General features: G+C 41.2%; 1 protein-coding gene across 1 annotated transcript in view; it reads left to right on the forward strand.

The window, feature by feature from the left end:
- The first annotated feature begins 1,685 nt into the window (after positions 1-1,685).
- Positions 1,686-27,811, forward strand: part of COL14A1 (collagen type XIV alpha 1 chain) — a 521,812-nt gene continuing 495,686 nt past the window's right edge. Inside the window, 1 exon segment of the mRNA XM_029591954.1 lies at positions 1,686-1,794. The gene's annotated coding sequence lies outside the window, so the exon portion shown is untranslated.

Genomic DNA, 27,811 nt, shown 5'->3' on the forward strand with positions numbered 1-27,811 from the left:
TTTGAATGCAAGAGATTGCTTACTTTCTCTTCCCATTTTACAAACATAGGTGCACAGCAGTTTGCTGATATCTCTGCAAGTTCTCCCAGTCCTTCTCCAGTTCATCTAGACCCTCCAGTACTTCACCCTGAACCCCCACCACTTCACCCAGGCCTCCCATGAAAACCTGCAGACAGCAGAAAAGACCAATTTCACTTCCGTGAGTCAATTAGCAGGTATAGAAGTGTACGAATAAGTCTAGTGAGGTATATGCATTAACTCTTACAAAATGGCAACTACCATGCATACTTTGGAATTTCACCCCAAAGTGCCTCTTGTTCGCCCCTTTTTTACCCCAGATAAAATATATGCAATGCAAAATCAAAACCATGCATGTACTCTTGATGTTTTTAAAACAACATATACACGCATGCACATCTATATTATTTTTACACATAAAACCCCTTTAAAAATTCACACCTAAGGGTTTATTCTCATGCTTTGTTGGCTTGAACACAAATTTTGAGCACCTAATATAAATTTTATTTCATTGCATTCTGGCCACAAAAATGGTTCTAAGCGCAGGAAAAGCCAAATCCAATTTGAGTGATTCATATTTCTGAAGTGTATAAAGTCCTATGCTGTCAATGGGTAGGAGCATGAAAGGTTGCATGCTAATTTGTCCTAGCAGTAACCTATTTATATATCCATATTCACACAAATATTCAGAAAAACTATTTTAGGTGGATGATAGAATATGGCTCTTTATGGATTTGATACCGGCACAGTGCTTTGGGTGGAGATTCCTATATAGCAATAGCATTATAGGAATAAATAAAATGTCCACAGCAGGGGCTTCCTTTCCTCCTTGCTGCTCACCCTCAAATGCTGCAGCAGCCAAACTGCATCAAAAGGCTCATGCCATGTTAGCTTTCACCACTCCCTGAAATACGGAGGCTGAAGCTGGCAGGATAGGAAGGTGGCAGGGCAGCTGGGAGGGGGAGAGGGAAGGGAGTTATATGTCAGTGATTATCCATGCCTTTCTTTTCTTCTTTTTTTTTGCTTCCACCTTCTGCTCTATAATTGGCTGCCTTCTTTTTTTTTGCCTTTCCCTTTTCTTCTTCTCGTTATCAGATGCAGAGCCTTGAAAGAAGGCGCAGCTGGAGGGGAAGGTAAAGGAACTCTACTAGCCCAAGAAAGAAAGTGGAGGGAGAAGAACCTGTCTGAAGACAGCAAGGAAAGGAAAGAAAAAAAGTGTCTGACCGCCCTTTAAGAAACTCGGCCCCTGATGACTTCAAAGGTCGGTCCGATTTGCTTCCTCCTTTGCCTGCATGTGAAGGGTTTAGGGAAGGCTGCCGTCGGCGCGACCTGTCAGATTGCGAGAAGGACGCCGGGGACAATGACCGGGGGGGGGGGGCGCGTGCAACTGATCCTTTCCCGCTCCCTGACCCTGTGTCCGCACAGGCGAAGAGGGGAGAGCCACCTGACAGGGGGGGCCAGGCGAGGGGGGTCCGCACACGTGCGGTGCCTTCCTCCAATAAAAAGTTATCATCATGGTGGGGCTGGAGGTTATTCTCAGTAAACCCTCAGAAGGAACGGGTGTATTTGGGCAGCGAAAAAAAAGTAATACAATGATACAAAGCAATGCTGCGTAGTTGCAAGGTACAATCTCCCCCCTTTTTTTTTCAGTTGTTCCCCTAGTAAGGTGCTTCCGGTTGTGTCCTACGATTGCCGGGCGGGAAGCTGCTTCGTGTACGCACTCCGCTCTGTTTGCCCGTGCTCGAGAGCTTTCTGCTTTCTCTCTTTTATCTCTGGGTAAGGTGAAAGGAGATCAGAGAGCCCTGCGCCGCTTTCCTCTCCGGCTTAGCTGTGCAAAGCGCTGATTGTTTTGCGGGGGCGGGAAGCCTTCTTTCACTAAGTATTTTATAGCCCGGAGCAAATTATCCATTCAAAAAAAAAAAAAAAAAGGAATTTACAATTAGTCTGGTGCTCAATGCTGGCAATCCTTGAAGCCTCAGCTCCACCCCCCCCCCCCTCCTCCTTCAGATGGGTGAGGCCAGGACTAGATTCTTCTGCCAACGTCCCTCTCCGACCCCCTCATTCAGTCGCTTTTAACTGCCCTGGGCTTGAATGCCCTGTTTCTGAGAAGAGTGCTGCAGCCACAAAGGGGAGAGCAGATTTCAGCGAGCAAAGTGCCCGTGCTGTGCTCATGTCCCGTGGAGGTGGCAGGAGTCCCGCTTGCAAACAATGTTTTGGGACTGCCGAATGGAAATGTATCGTTAGTTCCTCGCAGGAGTTTGCAGAAATTGGCTTGGCTGCCTGTGCAGGCTGGAATGAAAGTGTTCGCAGATCAGGTGCATGCATTTGTGACTGAGGCGGGAGGGAGGCAGATGTTAGCTGATTATCTATGCAGGGGATACGCTATCTTACACATATTCAAGGCCCTGTTAGTTATCCGCAGCAGCTGGAAGGCAGATTTTGTAACCTTGAGCAATGTGCATACAGTTTTTCAGCCAAAGGTTTTTACATTCTGGAGCAATTCGCTGATGTCTACAATGTATAAAGTGTTCTTTAGTGATCAGGTGTTGAAAAATAATGTTGTTATCCTGCTTAACTATGGACAGGTAAAGTAGTCTAATATCCCTTTGTCCCTTTGAATATTATAGTGATAGTAAAGGAAGGATGCTTAAACTGCTATTCAAGAATATACTTCTTTAGATGTATTCCATGTTCAAAGTTCAGTACACATGAGTCTAACTTTCAAACCTATTCACGGTAGAGCATTTGTGTGCAGTAAGTGGATATGTGGAGATTTATGCTAGCATGTTATAAACTGGCAGGATCTGCGTAGTTTATAACATACCACATAGTTCTGCTCTGAATGTATGCACTTATGTTTTAGTGCATGTGAATATCTCCAATGCAAGAAAATGCATACTTTACCTATTTTATAAACATATGCATGTATATTTTAGGTACCAAAAAATATAAAATGTATGTAATAACCCCAATTTATACGAGGAGGCAGTTATTTTATTTATTTATTTATTTAAACGCTTTTATATACAGACAACCGTTTGCACATCGTGTCGGTTTACATATATTTATAAAGTATGTGTGTATACCTTTTGAAAATACTTGCATGTGTACTTGAGATCAATTCACCAATACCGCCACCAATTCACTCAGTCCGTTTCCAGTTCACCTAGACCCTCTAGCATGTCACCTTGAACCCTTATCAGTTCATCCCAATCTCCCACTCAAAAATTGCAGACAACAGACAAGTCCGATTGCACTGGCAGTCAATTAGCAGGTGTAAAAGTGTACAAATAATTTTACTTATGTATATGCGTATATCACTTACAAAATAACAATAGAAACATAGAAACATGACAGCAGAAAAAGACTGTATGGCCCATCCAGTCGGCTCATCTGTCCACTCATCAGGGGCAGAATTTCTTAAAGGGCGGTCAGACACTTTTTTTCTTTCCTTGCTGCCTTCAGACAGGTTCTTCTCCCTCCACTTTCTTTCTTGGGCTAGTAGAGTTCCTTTACCTTCCCCTCCAGCTGCGCCTTCGCTTCCTTAGAGATCCCCTGCATTTATCCCATACTTTCTTGAATTCAGATAGTTTTTGTTTCCACCACCTCCACTGGGAGGCTGTTCCTCATGTCCACCACTCTCTCTGAAAAGAAATAGTTCCTATGATTTCTCTTGAATCTACCCCCTTTCACCTTCATCTCAAGACCCCTTGTTCTAGAGCCTCCTTTCCATTGAAAAAGGCTCACCTCTTGTGCCTGGAAACCTTTGAGATATTTGAATGTCTCTATTATACCTCCCCTCTCTCAAGGATATACATGTTTATATAAGTCTATCCCTAATTCAGTAGTGTGCATTGATATTTTTTTCGTGGCATTTCGTTTCAGATTATCTGTTTTTAAAATGGTTCTGGGGTGCTTATTTCAGGTTTCCCTAATTTCAGAGTTAGTGCGTACTAATGGGACTTAGTGCGCATTAACTAATTGAAATGTTACAGATAAAGTTAAAAAGTGTCAATTGGGGAGCAGTTTGCTAGCTAGAGGTATGGTTCTGCATTTCCCAAAATGCCAGGGCCCCTTTCCTAAACTACAAAGGGATTGGCAAAATCAAAATATACATTTGCATTATATGCTTTTGCTGACTAGAACTTGATGGTATTATTATATCACTTATTTGTTTACATTTGATATGAGCCACTGGCCATCCCCCCACAAACACCACCTTGCAACTTTGGCAACACAAACAAGTAACTACGGAAATAGCCAATGAAAATGCAGAACCATACCTCTAGCTAACAAACTGCTCCTCCAATTGACACTTTTTAACTTATTGGTAACAAGTTCAGTTAGTGCGCACTAACTATAATTAGTGCATGCTAACATCCAGTTAGTACGTACTAGGTCCCGTTAGTGCGCACTAACACAAAATACTAATTTTTATGAAATTTCATATATTTTTCTTTTGTTTGGTGGCATTCCTGAAAGAAGACGAAATAGATAATTTTGTTGCTGTTGTCTATTTCGTTTAAAACGAATGCACAACCCTAATTCCGATATGCTTTAGAACGAAGGCCTCTGATCATTTTAGTAGCCACTCTCTGAACTGACTCCATCCTAATTATATCCTTTTAAAGGTGTGGTCTCCAGAATTGTACACAGTATTCCAAGCAGTGGTGTAGCCAGAAATGAATTTTTTGTGGGGGCCCAAGGTTAACATGGGTGGGCAGTTATCATACAAGTCTAGGCCCTACTATTATAAATAACACATCATATAAAAAGCAGCAGATGTTTAACAGAAACATCAGATCCAATTATGTAATAAAACAGCAATAATCATAATAATCATCATAAGAACTTAAGATTTGCAACAGGCGCAGAACAGAACTAGAACATGCAAAAAAATATATTCAAATGCTGGTGCCACCTCAGTGACAGCAAAACAAACTCTTTCTAATGCCAAACACTTTGGAAGTAAGACAAAACCCTACAAAAAACAATAATCACCTAGAACCTTTCCATGTCATATCATAACAGCAGCAACATTACAAAAAGGCAGCAAAAGCAAGGTTTACACTAAGCTCTAGAACACTAATACACTACATAGTGGGCATACAAAGCAAGTCGAACTGCTACAAATCCCAACAGAGAAACTACACACTAGCCAAAATACAGCACTTTTATCACGCATACGCACCACAGACAGACCCTTACCTAATACAGAATAATGGACTACAAATTAGAAACAAACATGCACACAAAACTGAAATGGAAAGCCTGAGAGACCAGTCTTAGTCTCTGTGAACACTGGAATACTGAAGAAACAGCAAAGTCTGTCTTGCAGGTGCAGCAGGACAAAATCAACACTCTAATTGCAGGTAAGTAGATAAGTAAATTTTCAAAGCCCAGAGCACAGAAATCCCAGGAGATACGTGCATGGCCAGGCTGAGCGTGCACAGAGTGCATTTTCAAAATGACCCAGCCACGTGCGTATCTCCCGGTATGCGTGGAAGAGCCGGGGTTGTGAAAAGGGGCCAGCCGGGGGAGGGGCTGGCCAGGACAGCACCATTTTGGGCTGCTCGGAGGAGCAGGAAAGTTCCTAAAAAAAAAAAATAGGATAGATAGGGTGGGTTTAGCGGTCAGGGAGGAGGGATAGGGAAGTTCCCTCCCAGGCCACTCCTTTATTGGGCAAAGGCCTGATCGCCGCACGTTAAACAATTCCTCCCCCCCTGCACACGCGTGGGCATCTGTGAGCGTGTTATAAAATCCGTGCGCCTTGGGGTAAATTTCCAAAGTGTTTTGTGTTGTTTCTTTTCTGTGTTGTTTGCATCCGTATGTCTGGTTAACCTTTTTTTTTTTATTTCTCTGTCTCTTTCCAGTGAACTCTGTAGTCCCTGTGAATTTTGAGGGAAGTAATTGTACCAGAGACACTTATGTCTCTGGTACAATTACTTATAATAGCTGCTGCAGTGATTTTGTACTGTCTTCCTGTGGTATTGAAAAGTATACACTTAGCTGACTTTATTTAGGATGAATCTTTGTACTCTCTGCCACTGATAGGGGGTGTGGCTTGAGTGCCAGAGGGTCCTAGATGTCGCTCCCCAGGCATTTAAATGCACTAATGTCCCTGTCACTAGTGTATTTCATAGAAGACAATATTATGTGTGCACCATGTTAAGGAAATCATGACTGCTCTGTCTGCCCCAGTGCATTGTTGTACATGCTAAATCGGTACAAGGCAGCCTCAAAGAGTTCTGAGCTTCTTCTGGGAGAAAGTGACTGATTTTAAAGTTTTTATTATAAAGACTGGAAAGCGCTTCATAAAATTTATAAATAAATACATTTTCTTTGCTTTCAATGAAATTTATGTTTTTCTTTGACTATGCCTTCATTTCTGTCTACCTGGGATTGGCCCTAGAATATAATCCAGTTCCATGTTTATATAGCACACAGTTGGAAGTTTCTGAGTTTGAGTTTCAGACTGCAGTTCCTTCTGAAACCCAGCAGAAGGGTGCTTTATGGTCAGCCAGTAGATGACTGGGATGCCTTTCTTCCCTCATGGAATTTGAAACATAGAAACATAGATATTACAGCAGAAAAGGACCAAATGGCCTATCCGGTCTGCCCAACAAGCTCATGGCAGCATCTGCTGCACCATACAATTCCCCCATACCTAACAGCCTCCCAGACCATCAAGCCAGGGGTCTTGTTGATTGCTGTTTGAGTCCAATTCCCCGTCACCTCTTGCCGTTGAAGCAGAGAGAATGATTTGAGTTGCACCAACAGTATGAAGGCTTATTGGTTAAGGGTAGAAACCACCATACCTGAAAGTTACCCCCATGCACTCTTTTCTTTGTTTCCATCTTCTATCTATTTACCCTTTTCCTCTTTCCTCCCTGCCATTAAAGCAGAGAGCAAATGTTGGAGTTGCATCAGAAGTATCAGGCTTATTGGTTAAGGGTAGTAACCGCTACACCAGCAAGTTACCCCAAGCACTCTTTTCTTCATTTCCATCCTCTGTTATCCCATGCCCCTTTGAAATCTTTCACTGATTTAGTCTTCATTACTTCTTCCCAGGCATCCACCCTCTCTGTAAAGAAATATTTCCTGATGTTATTATTTATTTATTTTTAATTTTTATATACCGGAATTCCTGTATGCAATACAAATCAATCCGGTTTACATGTAACGAGAAGGTTGCCCTGGTCTGGGAGCTTAGACCGGGGTTTTTTTTACATAGAACATTGAAACAATAACAATCAACCATTGAACATTATTACAATGTTGGGTCTGAGTTGTCCTCCCTGTAGTTTCATTACATGCCCCCCCCCCAGTTCAATTGATTTCTTTTCTTTGAAAGCTGCTTCCACAACATCCTCAACCCCTAGTGGTCCAAAGAGCAGGAGTCAGACTGGGAATCAAACCTGTTTTCTTGTGTAAGGTAGCACAAATTGATGTCACTGAGTCATTGGGTTGACTTTTCCATCAAATATGATGTGGATTTTTTTTTTTTTTTTTGCAGACTGTGACACATTATAATGTACCAACTTTACAATCCTGCAAAAATGTTACATATGAACTTTTGAAACGACTTAAATCTGTTCTTCAGATGCAGATTTGTGTTGCCATTGATCTCCTACAATTTTCATATTAGTTCAATCAAAGATATTACAGCCTTCAAAGTATTCCATTTTCTCCAGGATCAACATGGCTGCTAGTTCTCTGTACTAAATATGAATGTGAAAATAGTTACATTTTAATAGAAAAATGTTATAAAGGAGAGAGTATGCAGATTATGCAGCAGTTTCTGTATCTGTATATAGAAACATATATAGAAACATAGAAATGACGGCAGAAGAAGACCAAATGGCCCATCCAGTCTGCCCAGCAAGCTTCCCTCATTTCTTCTCTCATACTTATCTGTTTCTCTTAGCTCTTGGTTCTAATTCCCTTCCACCTCCGCCATTAATGTAGAGAGCGGTGATGGAGCTGCATCCAAGTGAAATATCTAGCTTGATTAGTTAGAGGTAGTAGGGGTAGTAACCGCCGCAATAAGCAAGCTACACCCATGCTTATTTGTTTTTACCCAGATTATGTTATACAGCCCTTATTGGTTGTTTATCTTCTCCCCTGCCGTTGAAGCAGGGAGCTATGCTGGATATGCGTGAGGTATCAGTTTTTTTCTTCTCCCCTGCCGTTGAAGCAGAGAGCTATGCTGGATATGCCTCGAAAGTGAAGTATCAGGCACATTTGGTTTGGGGTAGTAACCGCCGTAACAAGCCAGCTACTCCCTGCTTTGTGAGTGTGAATCCTTTTTTCTTCTCCCCTGCCGTTGAAGTTATGCTGGATATGCGTGAAGTATCAGTTTTTCTTTTCCCCTGCCGTTGAAGCAGAGAGCTATGCTGGAAATTCGTGATGTATCAGTCTTTCTCCCATGCCGTTGAAGCAGAGAGCCATGCTGGATATGCGTCGAGAGTGAAGTATCAGGTACATTTGGTTTGGGGTAGTAACCGCCGTAACAAGCCAGCTACTCCCCGCTTTGTGAGTGCGAACCCTTTTTTCTTCTCCCCTGCCGTTTAAGCAGAGAGCTCTGCTGGATGTGTGAAGTAACAGTTTTTCTTCTCCCCTGCTGTTGAAGCAGAGAACTATGCTGGATATGCATTGAAAGTGAAGTATAAGAATGGAGTGATCAAGCTAGTTGAAAGGCATCAGGAATAGAGGAAGGTAATTTGGATATTTGGTTTGGGGTAGTAACCGCCGTAACAAGCCAGCTACTCCCGTCTTTGTGAGTGCAAATCCTTTTTTCCACATTTCCTCTTGCTGTTGAAGCTTAGAGTGATGTTGGAGTCACAGTAACCATGTGTATGTTTATTGAATAAGGGTATTGTCTCCAGGCAGTAGCCATCATTCTGGCGAGTCACCTACTCTTCATTGGCGGCCTCTTGACTTTATGGATCCACAGTGTTTATCCCACGCCCCTAGACGGAGAGAGATATGAGCTGCAATATATCAAGTTTATATCAGGGGTTGGTAGTATAAAAGAGTTTGCATTCCAGAAAAATGTTTTGAATGAGATGTAGTGCCACATTGAAAAAAAGGATGTTTTAATTCCCAAATAAACTTTAAGGTTAGAAGTGATTTTCCCACATGTTCTCTATAAATACACAAATATTTGTGCCAACCACAAAATCCCTGTAGGTATCATGTCGCCATGACTTCTTTCATATAACAATATAAAGATTACAGTTTGCTGTTGATGTTTCTTTCCCTTGTATATGAAAATAATGCTGGAGGCTGGCACTGTCACTGCATTTTGGGGCTCCATTTTCAAGAGATACCAGTGTTTTAAAAAAAATTCCTTTAAATGGCAATGGATGCAGTTGAAAATTCCATAACAAATGGCGTTGTGTTCATGTTCCAAGCTGAATGATACCAAAATCTGCAACATGATAGACACTCTGGAATATGTGGAAAATATGAGGAGGAATCTAGTGATGCTTGAGAAATAGTTTGACAGCTAAAATTTAATGCTAAAAGATGCAGGGTTATGCATTTGGGTTGCAAAAAAACCAAGGGAGCGACCATAGTATAGGGGGTGAAGTTCTGTGCACCAAACAAGAGCAGGATCTGGGGTGATCATCTCTGATTTATTTATTTAAAAGGTTTTATATACCGTACTGTACAAGGAGTCTTGATCGAGATGGTTTACAAGATTATATGCATAAAATAAAAGAAAGAACAAGAAGCAGGATACAAAAATAAAATTCAGTTCAAGAAACGAGAACGTCATCACACCATTTAAAAAAGAAAAACAAACGAATCATACCTCATATAGATGTGGCAGTTGACCATAAACTAGTACTGTATTGCACTGCCAGAAGCTAATGTGAAAAGATAAGTATTCAAGTTTTTCTTGAACTCCTTAGTATTCAATGTTACCAGGAGTGAATCAGGAAGGGCATTCCAGAAGATGAGACCAGTAACTGAGAAGGCACGCCTTCTAGTGAGATCAAGCCTTGCTAACTTAATTGTGGAGAATCTTGTTCATTGAGCGAAGATGTCTACCAGGTTGATAAATGCAGAGACTAGAACATAACCAGATTGAAGATTTGTTAAATAGTAAGTTATGAATTATAGTGAGGACTTTATACTGTATACAGAAAGTGACAGGAAGCCAGTGTAATGAAGGGTAAGTATTATCTGTTCTTGATGACTCAAGTTAACTAGGGTGCTGCTGCATTTTGGATTAGTTGCAACGGACGTGTGGCATTAGCTGAAAGCCCTAGATACATTGTATTACAGTACTCTAAAGAATTAAGGCCTGTAAAGCTAGTCAAAAATCATTTGGATATAAGAGGGGTTTTTTGTTGTTTTTAATATTTTTATTGGATTTTCAAAAGCATTCATGTACACACATGTTAATAAACCGTTACAATGGACAATCGAGCCAAGACTGTAGTCCAGAAAATTGAATAATATTAATTGAACCAAAAACAAGTTAACAGTAGTACAGATAATGAGATATATAAATGCGATGACAAGTGAACTAACACATACATGTCTCCTTACTTGACTCGAGCACCCAAATGGAAAATCTCCTAATAGTATTTAGGGTACATTACTAGTCCGAACAGTGCTACCAAAATAAACTTAACATAGTACAGTACCAAAGAATATAGCACTCTAGCCCAATTAAACATAATTGTGAGTAAAGAAACTGTGTGATAGAGAATTTTTAAATCTATCAGGGAGTAGTACTTGTGTTTGAATGTGGACCCTCTAAAATCTATAAGCTTTTTGTTTTTCCTCCCAACCCCCCCCCCCTCCCCTCTCCCAGTCTCATCATCTTTTCCTGCAGTGCGTAAAGTATGGCTACCATTACTCATCAAAACTGTCATGATCTATTAATTATTAAGTGAACGCAACTCTGCCCCTGTAGCGCCTAGAGCTAGCCTGATCATATCGTTCCATTAACCCCGTTTTTTCTTTCAACGTCAAATTCCTGTTTGTAACACCGGCTCAGGTGTGATAGGTACGATAGAGAAGCGCTGGTGTTGCAAAAAAGGCAGCCAGATATCAGTGGTCATTGTTTTCTTCTGCACACTCTGTGTGTCTGCCATCATTTGTTCAAAAGTTGCTAGTTTGATCATTTTTTGCACCTAGTGATTAAAGATAGGGGCATCTTTGGAGATCCAACTATGTAATATGGTTTGTTTAGCCATAAGGCCCACTTTGTTCGCAAATTTCCTGGCGCAACCCTTTAAATCAGAAAGGGATGTCGTCTCACAACCCAATAACCATAGATGGGGGTCTAATGGTAACTGACAGGCACACACTTTGGAGCAAAAGATCTGTACACTAATCCAAAATGCTTCAATCTTATTACATGTCCAGAAGCTATGAAACAAATCTCCGTTGTCTGTATCACATTTTAGACATTTAGGTGAGTCGCATAGCCCGGCTCGAAATGCCGCCATGCTAGTATAATATAATTGCCAAATGAATTTGAATTGTAATTCTCGCAGATTGGCATTTTCAATGAGACTCCTAGTGTTTTGAAGGTAAAGTTTTATAATCTTTGGAGTAACATACAGTCCTGGGCTCGCTGCCCATTGTTTCCCAATGATCTCCAAAGACTTTGTATTAATTTGGGTATGCAATATTTTGGAGAACATGGAACATGAAAATCTCATCGTTTTCCCAACCCCTAAGAGCATTTCCAGCTGTTCCCTTTTTTTTGCTGGAAAGGTTGATAGTCCACTAGCAGATACTTAATGCCTGAGTTGTAAATAAGTGTAAAAGTCAGATTTGGGTATACCATATTTTTCTTGAATTTCCTGAAAACTGTACATACGATTTGTACTGGGGGGAAAGTAATTAATTTGAGCCCATTCGCCGCCCAATGTTGAAACACAGTTTGTCCCCTGCCGGGTATGAACTGGGGATTATCACAAATAGATATCAGGGGGGGTCAAAGTCCCTTTGAGTCCTATCCCTGCACATAAGTGTGCCCAAGCTTTCCTTCCGGATTCTATCAATAGGAAAGGTTTTCACGAGGCTGGTAGGTTTTGTGCTCTTAATTGAAGTCATGTGGCTAGTGAGTACACTTGTACCCAATCTTTGAGGTAAGTAGTAGGAGAAAAGTAGTCAGTACCCAGTAGCCAGTCCCTAATATGACGTAACATACAGACTAAATTATACTTTTGAAAATCAGGACATGCCAGTCCTCCCTCATCCTTAGCTCGCGTTAAAAGAATTAAAGTCAGACTTGCTCTTTTCCCTCACCAAATAAATGCTCTAAGCTCTCTATTTATATGTCGTAAGTTTTACTGGTCAGCCAAACCGGGAGCATTTGAAGGAGGTATAACCATTTTGGTAATTCTACCATTCTTATAAGATAGAATCTGCCGGTTAAAGAGATGGGTAGTGATTGCCACTGATGGAGTCTTTCATTCATTTTCTTTAACAATGGTTGTACATTAATATTGTCTATAGTACTTAGTGTGTTTGGTACTAGGACTCCCAGATATTTGATAGGTCCATGTGCCCATTTAAGGGGAAAGGAGGTACCCCATGAATATTTGAGATTACCAAAGATATCCAAGGCTTCAGACTTGTCAGTATTTATTTTAAGGCCGGAAAAACTGCCGTACCAAGATTGTAGTAGCAACACTTTAGATAGTGCTTTTTAGGGGTTGAGTTAGAAAAATTAATATATCATCAGTGAAGGCAGCAGTTTTAAATATGTGACTTTTACACTCCAAACCGGGGATCTGTTCATCTTGTGAGATTTTTCGTAAAAGCGGGTCTAGAGCTAATATGTACAACTCCCCAGTATGGTGTAAATGTTTTGGAGATAAGAACATAAGAAAATGCCATACTGGGTCAGACCAAGGGTCCATCAAGCCCAGCATCCTGTTTCCAACAGTGGCCAATCCAGGCCATAAGAACCTGGCAAGTACCCAAAAACTAAGTCTATTCCATGTTACCATTGCTAATGGCAGTGGCTGTTCTCTAAGTGAACTTAATAGCAGGTAATGGACTTCTCCTCCAAGAACTTATCTAATCCTTTTTTAAACACAGCTATACTAACTGCACTAACCACATCCTCTGACAACAAATTCCAGAGTTTAATTGTGCATTGAGTAAAAAAGAACTTTCTCCGATTAGTTTTAAATGTGCCCCATGCTAACTTCATGGAGTGCCCCCTAGTCTTTCTACTATCCTAAAGAGTAAATAACCGATTCACATCTACCCGTTCTAGACCTCTCATGATTTTAAACACCTCTATCATATCCCCCCTTAGTCGTCTCTTCTCCAAGCTGAAAAGTCCTAATCTCTTTAGTCTTTCCTCATAGGGGAGTTGTTCCATTCCCCTTATCATTTTGGTAGCCCTTCTCTGTACCTTCTCCATCGCAATTATATCTTTTTTTGAGATGCGGCGACCAGAATTCTACCCAGTATTCAAGGTACGGTCTCACCATGGAGCGATACAGAGGCATTATGACATTTTCCGTTTTATTCACCATTCCCTTTCTAATAATTCCTAACATTCTGTTTGCTTTTTTGACTGCTGCAGCACACTGTACCGACGATTTCAATGTGTTATCCACTATGACACCTAGATCTCTTTCTTGGGTTGTAGCACCTAATATGGAACCCAACATTGTGTAATTATAGCATGGGTTATTTTTCCCTATATGCATCACCTTGCACTTATCCACATTAAATTTCATCTGCCATTTGGATGCCCAATTTTCCAGTCTCACAAGGTCTTCCTGCAATTTATCACAATCTGCTTGTGATTTAACTACTCTGAACAATTTTGTGTCATCTGCAAATTTGATTATCTCACTCGTCGTATTTCTTTCCAGATCATTTATAAATATATTGAAAAGTAAGGGTCCCAATACAGATCCCTGAGGCACTCCACTGTCCACTCCCTTCCACTGAGAAAATTGCCCATTTAATCCTACTCTCTGTTTCCTGTCTTTTAGCCAGTTTGCAATCCACGAAAGGACATCGCCACCTATCCCATGACATTTTACTTTTCCTAGAAACCTCTCATGAGGAACTTTGTCAAAATCCAAGTATACTATATCCACCGGTTCACCTTTATCCACATGTTTATTAACTCCTTCAAAAAAGGGGAAGCAGATTTGTGAGGCAAGACTTGCCCTGAGTAAAGCCATGCTGACTTTGTTCCATTAAACCATGTCTTTCTATATGTTCTGTGATTTTGATGTTTAGAACACTTTCCACTATATTTTTCCTGGCTCTGAAGTCGGGCTAACCGGTCTGTAGTTTCCTGGATCGCCCCTGGAGCCCTTTTTAAATATTGTGGTTACATTTGCTATCCTCCAGTCTTCAGGTACAATGGATGATTTCCTAGCGTGTAGCATATGGACTCATTACAAATGGGTATAGTGTGCTCGTGCTAGCAGTTGGAGACGGATCTGACGTCAGCACGTGGTACATATACCCCTGCAGGAAGTGCAGCAACTCAGTAATTTCCGTCTCCAAAGCAGTTTGGAGCTACCTCACGCTCGCTGAGCATTTTTCCAAATTGTAACGACTAAATTCAGAGAAGTCCTACCTGAAGACGAGCCCCGCACTCCTGCAGTGATACCATCGGGTCTCTCCCCCAGTTGAGTTTCCCGAGGTGATTTCCGTGGTCCCTCGGAGGTACGAGCCTCGGGCCGGTGGCCGACTCGCGGCAGGGACCTAGCCCCCGAGTGAGAAGGGCTCGGGCGCGGCATAGAGGCAGCCTCGGTCCCGATCTGTTCGCGGTGAGGACTTGGCCCCCAAACGAGACGAGTTCTGGCGCAGCCTAGAGGCCGCGGGTGCACTTCCTCGAGCGCGGCGGTGACGGTAATCACCCTCTCCCCCTGCAGCTGGAGACCGCCCGGGTCGCAGCCGGGAAGTGCCGAAGATCAGGTAAGGCGTACTTCTTTACTTTGCTGGTCTCCGAGGAAGCGAGGATTAGCGGGGTCTGCCTGTGTGGCAGCCTGTCTAGGAGGTCGCCATTTTGCCTGCCTGCTCGCCGTCACCATCTGCCCTGGTTCGCCACCTCGACCTAGCGCTAAGACCGGACTCAGCGTACAGGCGACGGCCACGTATGTTCGGCGCCCGAAAATAATTGGGCGCACATTGATAATCCATAGGCGCACGTTGATAGGCGCATGCTGCTCAGCGCACGTTGATAGGCGCATGCTGCTCAGCGCACGTTGATAGGCGCACGCTGCTAAGCACACGTTTATAGGCGCACATCTTTCGCGCATATTACAAAGCGCATAGAGATAACAGACGCGATGGCGCATATGAGAGCCCATGCGTCCGCAGAGCTGGCACCTCCAGAATCAGGCATAAGAGCTCTAGGCCTCTGCTCCGCATGCCACCTCAGAGCCACACAGAGCGAGGAAGCAGACTCCCTATGTGCCCAATGTGAGGAGGCCCTGGGAGTTCCAGGCCAGGGCCGGTCCCAGCCCAGCGTAATTGCTAGTAGGGATGTGCAGGCAAAAAGTTTTTGTTGCATACATGATCCGTATTCGTGGGGGGTCAATTCCGTTTTATGCGGAAGTATGGAGAATTCAATAAGTTGTCGATCTGTAAATACGTTACTACTAAATTAACTACAACCCCCCACCCTCCTGACCCCCCCCCCCCCAAGACTTACCAAAACTCCCTGGTGGTCCAGCAGTGGGATCCGGGAACTCACTCAGACCCTCGGTGCCAGTTTCATCATGGCACCGATAGCCTTTGTCACAGGGGCTACCATCACATGGCCATCGGCGCCATCTTGTGCTCCTACCATGTGACAGGGGCTGACCAATGGCACCGGTAGCCCCTGTGACATAGTATAGGCAAAGGTTATCTGCGCCATTTTGAGTCCTGGCGTCGGACGGCAGGTCGCTCCGGGACCCCCGTTGGACCCACAGGGACTTTTGGCCAGCTTGGGGGGGCCTCCTGACCCCCACAAGACTTGCCAAAAGTCCAGCGGGGGTCCGGGAGCGACCTCCTTTCACGCCGGCCGTCCGATCCCAATACTCAAAATGGCGTCGATCGCCTATGCCCTCACTATGACGGCGATCGGCGCCATTTTGAGACTCAAAATCGCCGTCCCGCCAATACTCAAAATGGCGCCGATCGCCGTCATAGTGAGGGCAAAGGCGATCGGCGCCATTTTGAGTATTGGCGGGACGGCGATTTTCAGTCCCCTCCCTCCACTGGGAATTACAATGCTTTTAGAACTAGGATTGACTTGTTCAAATTTATAAGGAGATTGAAAATTATGGAGATGTTTTCTACCAAACCGACTATATCAGATAATTCCATAGTGAGACCAAACAGTAAATGGATGCCTAGCGGACCTACCAATCCCATCTTACATACTTTTGAAACCTTAGTACTTAAACTTATTTTCTTTTTCTGAAATTTCTTTAAGTACAAACATAATATTTCTAAAAGTGAGAGACAAGCTTTGGATTCTCTTGGGAAGGACACTACCATAGTCATCAAACCCGCTGACAAAGGGGGTGCGGTTGTCGTCATGGACAGGGAGAAATATGTATCCGAAATTGAGAAACAACTTTCTGATACAAACTTTTACAAAAAATTGACCGTTGATCCGACAAGTTCTATTAAAAAAGAGTTAGAAAGTATTCTATCTATAGCTGAGAAGTTTAATTATCTAACTAAAAAAGAAATATCTTTTCTCAATGTTACGCATCCAATTACACCGGTCATTTATACCTTGCCAAAGATTCACAAATCTATCTCTGATCCACCGGGCAGACCCATCATCTCCGCTAATGGCTCACTATTGGAACCCATTTCAATTTTTGTAGACAATTTTTTGCGCCCAAACATACCAAAAATACCGTCATACGTAAGGGACTCTACCCACATGATTAATGTTCTTATGGACTTATCTGTAGATTGTACAAATATCATTATGGCAACATTGGATGTAGATTCACTCTACACAAATATACCTCAAGATAGAGCCATAGATATAATTGAAGAAACCATATTTGGTAGAGAGACACACACCAGAGTACCGACTCAATTGATTTTGGAATTGGCCACTATGATTCTGACACAGAATTTTTTCACATTTGATCAACAATTTTATGTACAAATTAAGGGAGTAGCGATGGGGTCTGCTATGGCCCCATCCATAGCTAACCTATATGTAGCGAAATTTGAAGAGAAACACCTTAAAAATAGTAAATATAGTGTAAATATCAAACTATGGAAACGCTATATAGATGATGTTTTTCTTCTATGGGAGGGCAGTGAGAAGGCCTTGTTGGAATTCAAAGGTTGGCTTAATGGTTTGGACAAGAATCTCAAGTTCAAAATGGAATTTGACAGAAATCAGATAGCGTTTTTGGACATATTAATCATGAATACCCCGACAGGTTTCCAGATGGACATATACCGAAAACCCACTGATATGAACAAATTTCTTGCATATGACAATTGTCATAATAAATCCTTCGTAAAGAATTTACCATACAGCCAATTTTTGCGTTTGAAAAGATTGTGTACTGACAATGACACATTTAAATTGAGATCGCTTGAGATGAAGAAAAGATTCATAGAAAGGGGTTACCCACAAATCTGTATCAATAGTTGCTTTGATAGAGTAAAAGGACAAGAACGTTCTGTTTTGTTGAAACCTAGTAAAAAATTGATCAAGAATGAAAAGATAATCTGCCCTCTAACATTCACAGGTCTATCTCATGATATCATGAAGACTATTAGGAAATACTGACATATAGTACAGTCTCTTCCATTTTTTAAAGACAAAGATATAATGGTTGCGAATAAACGCAATAAAAATTTAAAAGAATATGTGTCACCATCGTCCCTACCACCTATTAAATATACCAACAACAATTTGTGTGGACATGGCCCCTGTGGGAATTGTAGTGTCTGTTCAGTGAATCTCAAAGTAAAAATTGGGTATTTTCAGCAAAATGGTGGAGAATGCGGGCAGCAGCACTTGAACCTTTACTGTTATCTTGGTACGCTAGGCCTTGAACTGGAGACAGCTCTCCTACAGACTGCAGCTGTGCTGACTCAAAATTATGTTTTTAAAACTATACTAGCAATTTTATTTTATTTAAAAGGTCCATGAGTTATCAGTAATATTAAAACCACACATATCAGGCATAATATCCATTCCAACCACTGGGAGGACCTTTAAACTTAGGAGTTTAACCAACTGTAGGAGTACAGGTGTTATCTATATAGCCATCTGTTCTTGCAACAAAATTTACGTAGGCAAGACTATCAGACAATTTAATAGAAGGATTATTGAGCACAAAAGCGCTATTAATAGAAAATGTGAAGGGAAACCGTTAGTAGCACACTCTGTACAGATGGGTCACACTTTTAAAGATTATAGGTTCTGCGTTATTAAACAGCCATCCAAAAATTGGAGGGGAAGTGATTTTGATAATCTTTTGTTGAAACTTGAACAACAGTTCATTTTTGAATTTAGGACCATCTCCCCAATGGTACTTAATGGAGAGACTGATCTTAGTGTGTATCTTTAGACCACTTTTTAGAATATATTCTTATTTTTTATGTATATCCAATTTCATGTTTTAATTTTAATTTTTTAATTTTTTCTTTCATTATTTTTATATGTATTAATTAATTCATTTCAATTAATTATTTATTTATTTCCTTTAAAAGATTTTTTTATTTCCTTTAAAAGATTTTTTAAAATCTTTTATTTATTTTTCTTTTTTTAGTGTGGGTGTTTTTTTAGATGTTTTTTGAATTTTTAATTAATTATAGGTGTGAGGCATACAATGTGGTTATACGGGCTAGGAGGTATCCATCAATATATATATTTTTTACAGCTGATTACTAATATTTATGAGATGGTTCAATGCTCTACATGACATAGCACGACTGGAGTATCTGGCATGAGAGGTAATTTTTAAGGGTGATATAATAATGATAATCTATATTTATGTTTTATTACTCATTATTTTTTACTGTTCTCATCTATTCTATTTGGATATATACACCTTTGATATTAGAATACAATACTATTTATGATTTATTATTTATGATCTTTTACTGTACTGCCCTATGGTCCCCTGATGAATATTCCTCATATCTTAAAATTTCTTGACAATGAATATGTGATAAACACTTAGAGATAAGAAATGGAAGTGAAAATTCATTTAGTACATAGTGTCTTTCGTATTATTACTATTTAATATTCATTTCATCTCTGTTTCTTTTTTGTGGATGATCCCCTAATGACCTTGGGCGTTTTTATCGCGATTCATAAAGGATATAATGGGTTTGGATAACGCCCTTAGATAGCTAGTTTTAGTTTTGTATAATACTTTTTGGACCGATGAGAAAGCGAGAGCCATTTTTATTAGTAATATGTGGCATGAATACATTCGTTTGAACTCATTTGGGTGAATATACTAGGTTACATGTATTAGGTAAATGCATTAGGGTGGATGTACAAGGGTATTCAATACAGGTGTGTTGTTATCGCGATATTTGTAAGGCATGGTGGACTATAACTACGCCGACAGACAGCTTGCTTCAGTTCTGCACAGTATTCGTTTGAGAGGAGGATATGCGAGTGCCGGTTCTACTGATGGTAAATTTTGAAATATTTTAACTCTGTTACGTGTCGTTTTCAACTATGCTTTTTCTTAATGAGGTCTGATATATTATTAAGTTGTTTTATTCCTCTGTTTGCATGGGTTAAACCTGGTCCGAGATAGTAGAGAGATATTTTTGTTTTGAATAATTTTTAAAATCAACTTTTTTTAAAAATCATCTTTTAATCAGTATTAATACTTTTGTTTTAATAGTTGTTTCTGGACGTAGCTAGCGTGTATAATTTTATATATAACAACTACAATTTTAATACCGGCAATAACAGCTATATTCAGATTCGCTCCGGTAGTAATTATAAATAGCTACAGGGCAACGATCATAAAAATGTTGTAAATGAATTAAATTCATTTCGTTTCTGTAATAGAAATGTGATGCCCTTACAGTGTTTGCCGTTTAAAGTACCCGTTTTGCAATATGTCCGGTAGATAAACACGTTCAATGAATTGAATTTATACAAGTTGGCTGTATCCTATTATTATAATAATTATAGTCAAGCAATATTTGATAGATTGGTTGTTCTCTATTGTGATATTTATAGTAGAACAATACTTCTCTTTCCAGTCATTTTGCTGATTAAAGATTCTGTGATCACAGTTCGTCCTGATCTGAGCCAATTCAAGTGGCTCTAAAGGTACTTGCAATTCACAATGGGGGTCATTTTCAAAGGAGTTACGCATGTAAATGTGACATACTATCGTAGCAATTTTCAAAAGCTATTTACTCGAGTAAAGTGCACTTACTTGAGTAAATCCTATGGACAATTCAATGGCATATGTTGTAGCAATTTTGAAAAGCCCACTTACTTGAGTGAAGTGTATTTACTCGAGCAAAAACCAGTTTTGCTCGAGTAAATGCTTTTTAAAATCTACCCCAATGGTTTTTCATTGTATGCAGCTCACACAAACACAAGAAAGAAATCTGTACACCATCCACACCAAAATTTTCTTTTTCTATTTTGTTTTTCTAATTCATTAATTTTTTATTTTTCACTCATGTACCTATATATAATTTTTTCATTTTTTCATATTTTCAATTTTCTTTGTTTTTTATTTTTTGTTCTATATTGGATATACATATTTAGAAGGTTTATTCATTAAGTTGTCAACATATACACAAGCACTCCCTGTATGTTCAAATTATTATCTTTACTGTGTTTTACCAAATGTGCTGTATTGCTATTTGCACACTTGAATGCATGTCTCTTGTAATAGTTATATAGTGTTTTGTATATACATACAAACATTTTAGACACATTTATGTTTTCATTTTCATTTCATAGTGCAATATGTCTATTTTTATATTTATTTTATATGATTTGATATGATTTTAATGATATTTTGGTATCACAAATATATTTGTTTGTATGTCTTTTTATTTGTTTTTATCTGTTTGCAATAGCCCCTGAGGCAGCTCGATGAGCGAAACTCGGCCAGAGTCGGGCAAGATCAATAAAGTCCAATTTACCGATTCCACCTTGTTGTTTGTTTGCGGTTAGCCATCTTGGATCGGTTACCGGTTTGTTATAATGAGGATCTTGACAGTTATTGCAATTTATGATAAGCCTTGTGTATGTTCTTTTTTTTACTTTCATTTATTCAATGCAATGATTACAAGCAAAAATAGATAAAGTCAATGATCATCAAAAGCCAATAACAATTGGTATGTTTACAGAAAAGAAGTAGTTACATCGCATCTGATTTTCCATATATCAAAAACAAACATTAAAGACCATACTAACATATAAAGTAGCTGTTAAGCAGCACATCAAGACAACACACAATCCTTTTATACATACTGAACACACCATTCCATTCACACTAACGCAAAGCCGTTTGCATGCATTCACATTTAGCTCAGCGCATTCATTTGGCAGGTGACATGCCCGATATTTTTTTACTCTGGTATCATACGACAATGGCCAATATCACATGATGATGTGATTTTTTTTAATGGGCATTAAATGCCAATTCCAGCATTTAACAGCATTAAGTCATTATCACAGTTTAATAAAGACATTGTATCCTCATAAAGTAATCAAGGTAAGAATATGTCCAAAGCTAAACCCTAATATTCATAAAACCATAGGATAACTAAAAAATAATTTCAGTATATATGAACCACAAAATTCTAAAAATCACACTTGAAATCAAAGGATGAAGTTTCTGCAAGTTTCTAAATATACAGGATTCTTTCAGATAATGGTAATTCTAAGGAGAAGTATTAAAAACAGAGGTAAAAATCCAGGTCTTACTTAACCCCCTTAGTTTCAATTTAGAAAGTTATTTTCCAAGCCGTGATAGGCCCGTATCGCGGCAGTAAGATTTAATTTAGGGGGAGGGGAGGAGTCGGGGCGGAGTTAGGGAGGAAATTATGGAAATTGGCGGCTGGCCCCTGAAACATAGTAGGAGCAATGGATGACCCCTACAATGTGACAGGAGCCGGCCAATGCCATCGGTAGCCCCTTTCACATGGTAAGGGCAAAGGGCTGCCAGCGCCATTTTGGTTACTGGCAGCTGACGGCCCGGGAGCAGGAGATCGCTCCCGGGCCCATCCCACCCCCTCCCCGGTCCACCAGGGACTTTGGTGGGTCTGAGGGGCTTCAGGAGGGAGGGATTTAGTGGCAGCCGACGGCCCAGGAGCGGGAGATCGCTCCTGGGCCCCGCACTGGACCACCAGGGACGTCTGGGTGGGTTCGGGAGGGAGGGAGAGATTGAACAATCAGGGGAGGGAGGGAAAGAAGGAGGGAGGGTGGGTGGGTGGTGGGCTTTGAGTTGGGGCTGATTTTGTTTTTCGACATGAGGGAGAGTGGGGGGCTTTGGGTTGAGGCTGTTTCAGTTTTCTGACATGGGGGAGGGAGGGAAGTATTGAAACAGGAAGGGCAGCCATTGGAATAAAAGACATTTTTTTTTGTTATCTGTTTGTTTCTTGCTGTCATTTCACCATTTCATAAGCCTCCTAGATTTTACCGTGGGTGACAGATAAATCTTGATTTTGGGGCCCAAAAAATACCCTCAACTTATATATGATATCAACTTATACACAAATATATACGTTAATCGTTAATCTTAAATTAACCTGGCTGCGTCGTAGTGAATTTTTATCAACCACTGATGACATTTAAAAGAGTTGACTAGAAATTTGGCAAATGTAATGTGGATATTGGTGGGTGGGTTCTGGACCCCTATTCCTAATTTTGGGAGATCTGGTAAGAAAGAGAATTCCTTTTCTATCCTTTCCCCCTCTGGGTATTTACAATTTGTGACTTCTCTGATACTACCTGAAACCCCATACCTAACGCTGCTTCTGCCACCGCAGCTGGAGGGTCACTACGAATACACCCCGGAGGGGCAGGGCTTAGATATCCCATACACAAAAGTGTATTCATTTTCTCACAATTATGTGGCTGTGAGAAAGTTAACAACATGGGGGGTGAGGTAGGAAAGGGCAGTGAAAATGTCTAGTGTGCCAGCCTTTCATCACAGCTTCAGTGTACTATCCTTTTTAGCAAACTCCAACTTCTCTTGCCCAACACAAGATGGCCGCCCAGAGGCCATGACAGAATAAAGAGCCTGCTTGGAACTTGACCCTCTACCTCTCCAGAACCATCGGAAGCCCAACTGACACTCCCAGGACTTTTCTGAACTCCCATACCCCTCTGTAGGCAGAAGAAGAGGTGCTTACCTCCTGTTCTCTTGTCCAGCACTTTAAAAATCATGCTGGTTCAGCACCAGCTCACACTTTAACCATATCTGGGGTTACCTGGATGTCTTCGTCGGGTATTAGAGTTGGTTCAAACGATTCGCATGGTATAGGGTTTGTCATGGGGAGTAAGTTTGAAAGCGTATAAGAAGATATTGTACTGGTTACCAATAAAGGACAGAATTCAGTTAAAAGCTTTAAGTATAGTTCATAAATCAATTTACTCAGACTCGTTTTGCCTTTCTAGTCATCTCCAGAAATAATTGCGTTCCTGTAGTCTACATTCTGTTTCTCAGAATACACTTAGCCTTCCCTCTGCATCCGAATTCTGTTTTAGCATGGGTTTTTCAGTGCTAACGTAGCCCTGGTATTTAAAAAGTGCCTCAGGGATCTGTACTTGTACCAGTGCTTGTAAATATATTTATAAACTACCTGTACTCAGCCACGCATTGCCATGGCTCAGTGTGGTTTAATTTCACAATGCGCATTAGCTCTGCTCCGGCCGTCCCAACTTCCTCCCCCCCCTTCCCTGGCGGTGGACGGACTGGCTCGGCGACTCTTTTACCCTTTCCTCCTCCTGTGTGTAACTGTTCGGCAGTCCCTACTCCCTCCCCCTTCCCCAGCAGCGGAGGAACGGGCTGAGCTGTTTCTCGGAGCAGCGACTCATCTGCCCTTTTCTCCTCCCCTCTGTGATACCCAGCACGTAGCGTAGAGCTCTATGGTCCGCACATGCGCGGTAGAGCTGCTCTCTACTGCGCATCTGCGGTCCGTCGGTCAGAGCCCATTTATATTGTAGATACCGTGTGTTGCTTTTACGTCCAACAGATGGCGCTGTTTTTCCCAAAAAGCATGTTTTTACCTGTCACAGGTGTGACATCTATATAATATAGGTATATAAAAACACGCGCAAAATCGAATGCAACGTTGTGTCAAAATTCCAAAGCAATTGGTGAAGAACGTTCGGTGATATAAGATTTTGAACAAACGAACATTTACATTTTATTTTTATAGATGATCTGGAAAGGAATACGATGAGTGAGGTTATCAAAGTTGCAGATGATACAAAATTATTCAGAGTAGTTAAATCACAAGCGGATTGTGCTACATTGCAGGAGGACCTTGCGAGACTAGAAGATTGGGCATCCAAATGGCAGATGAAATTTAATGTGGACAAGTGCAAGGTGATGCATATAGGGAAAAATAATCCAAGCTGTAGTTACACAATGTTAAGTTCCATATTAGGAGCCTCCACCCAGGAAAAACATCTAGGCATCCTAGTAGATAATACATTGAAATCATTGGCTCAGTGTGCTGCAGCAGTCAAAAAAGCAAACAGAATGTTAGGAATTATTAGAAAGGGAATGGTGAATAAAACGGAAAATGTCATAATGCCTCTGTATCGCTCCATGGTGAGACCGCACCTTGAGTACTATGTACAGTTCTGGTCACCGCATCTCAAAAAAGATATAGTTGCACTGGAGAAGGTACAGAGAAGGCGACCAAAATGATAAAGGGGATGGAACATCTCCCCTATGAGGAAAGGCTAAAGAGGTTAGGGCTGTTCAGCTTGGAGAAGAGATGGCTGAAGGGGGATATTATAGAGATCTGTAAAATCATGAAAGGTCTTGAATGAGTAGATGTGAATCTGTTATTCACACTTTCGGATAATAGAAGGACTAGGGGGCACTCCATGAAGTTAGCAAGTAGCACATTTAAGACTAATTGGAGAACATTCTTTTTCACTCAGCGCACAATTAAGCTCTGGAATTTGTTGCCAGAGGATGTGGTTAGTGCAGTTAGTGTAGCTGGGTTTAAAAAAGGTTTGGATAAGTTCTTGGAGGAGAAGTCCATTAACTGATATTAATCAAGTTGACTTAGGGAATAGCCTCTGCTATTACTGGTGTCAGTAGCATGGAATCTTCTTAGTTTGGGGGTAATTTGCCAACTTTTTGTAGCCTTGTTTGACCTCTGTTGGAAACAGGATGCTGGGCTTGATGGACCCTTGGTGTGACCCAGTATGGCAATTTCTTATGTTTAGTGCGGGTTTAGCGCCACGAAAACCCGCACTAAAAAACCCGCTGCAGGCTTAGTGCTGGTGCGTGCAAATTGTAGGGTCCTGTCCTGAAAGGGGATTGGTCCTCTTGCTGACAAGTAACAGTGAATGAATCAATTGGTAGTAAGTAAAGCAGTGAATAAATTAATGTTAAATGCTCGACACTTAATATTAATTTTTTCACTCCTTCACTTACTGTTAGGGGTGATTTGGGTCTGGCAAGTGCCGTTTTAAAATATGGACCTTCTGAATGTACCATTTAAAGTAGTGGACCCCTGAGTCCGACCTGGACCACTTGGCCCATTGGGGGTGGGGAAGGAGTTTTGATCAGGTCAGCCGCTGGTGCTGGACTGGATCTAAACGTCTGAAGAAATGGATGCTCATATTAGCACCCACTGTGATTGTGGGCGCCTGATGCAGTTGTGGGTGCACAGCCACATCTCCTGGGCACCCAATGCATTTGAGCACCAGGAATGCACAATTTTTCGTTAGCACGTCCTTTTTAATGCAGCAGCTCATTTTAATATTGCATCAGGTGGCCCGGAGAGGTAGTTGTGTTTGCATTAGGAAAATGGGCATCTTATTGCATTGGCCCCTAATTCTTTTAACCCTTGTTTGTTTGATATTATGTGGATTCATGTTAGGACTGAACAAGCTGAGACTTCCATTCCTGATCTACACACACCTAATAGAAGAAAAAAAAACCCATAAAGACAGATAAAGACTATATAGCCCATCTAGTCTGCCCATCCATACCAACTATTTTGCTGTACAATCCCTATCACTCCCTCAGAGATTCACTGTGATTATCCCATGCTTTATCGATTCAGATACTGTTCTTGTCTCCATCACCTCCACTGAAAGACTGTTCCATGTATCTACCACCCTTGCTATAAAGATATATTTCCTTAGATTACTCCTGAGTCTACCCCCTTTCACCCTTATGCCATGACCCTTTGTTCTAGAACCTTCATTCCATTGAAAGAGTCCTGCTTTCTGTGCATTGAAAACTTGGACATATTTAAATGTATCTGTCATATCTTCCTATCCTGCCTTTCTGGGTATACATGCTTTGATCTTTAAGTTCATCCTCATATGCTTTAGAATGAAGACCATTGACAATTTTTGTAGCTGCCCTCTGGACCAATTCCATCCAGTTTATATCCTTTTGAATATGTGGTCTCCAGAATTATATGCAGTGCTCCAAATTAAGTCTCTCCATGGACTTATATGCTAAAGGTATCATGACGAGGAGTGGTGAGCTCTTGTGCCACTGTTAAGTTTGCAAAGTCTATCTTGTGCAAGAACAAGATAGGCCTTAGGTGGCGGCTGTCATGTCACAGAGGATCTTCGTCTAGCCCACCATCTCTCCCTTAGGTTGAGCCCGCAGGTTCTGGTGGCTGGTAGGGCTTCTCCTGGTCGGATGCGATGGCCCAGGAGAAGGGTGAAGTCACTGGCTTGGCAGTGGTCGATGCAGGCGACAAGCAAGAGGTATAGGCAAGTGGCAAGCAGAGACATAGTCCAAGTCCTATCCAAGGTGTAGGCAGGCAGCTAGCAGAGGTGTAGTTTTCAATACAAGGGAGATAGTCCAAGGGGAATGGATGCAGCTGGACAGATAGGACACTGGGAATAGACAAGAAAAAGGAAGGACCAGTGAGCAAGGCAGGAACTGGATGCACAAGAACCAGGAACAAGGGAGCTTTTCAGGAAGAAGGATCACAGGAACAACAGAGCAATTAGCATTGCAGTAGCAATTGTTTACGCTTTCAAAAAGTACAAAGTTACTAGAAAATACATTTAAAACTAATAACGGAAAATATTTTTTTACTCTATGCATAATTAAGCTCTGGAATTCATTACTAGAGGATGTGGTGAAAGCTATTAGTGTAGCTGCATTTAAAAAATGTTTGGACAAGTCCATTAAGCATTAGGGGTGTGCATTCGTTTGCAACATATTGGCAATCATAACGTATATGCCATATTCGTTGTATTCGTAGGGGTCAAGAAACATAGGGTGAACCCCCATGAATACAATGTATCACTAACGAATAAGCCCCCACCCTCCTGAGCCCCCCAAGACTTGCCAAAAGTCCCTGGTGGTCCAGCGGGGGTCCTGGAGCGAACTGCACTCGGGCCATCAGCTGCCGGTATTCAAATGGCGCCGATAGCCTTTGCCCTTACTATGTCACAGGGGCTACCGGTGCCATTGGTCGGCCCCTGTCACATGGTAGGAGCAATGGATGGCCGGCGCCATCTTGTATTTCTGGGAGAATAAGGAATAGAGATGGAATTTACCACCTGAGACTGTTTGAGAAAGAACTGCTCCCACATTGATTGAGGAAGCATCCATCTCAAGATAGAAAGTTTGCTCCGGGTTAG

Source organism: Rhinatrema bivittatum, chromosome 2 (assembly GCF_901001135.1).
Source record: "Rhinatrema bivittatum chromosome 2, aRhiBiv1.1, whole genome shotgun sequence".
Taxonomy (NCBI): domain Eukaryota; kingdom Metazoa; phylum Chordata; class Amphibia; order Gymnophiona; family Rhinatrematidae; genus Rhinatrema; species Rhinatrema bivittatum.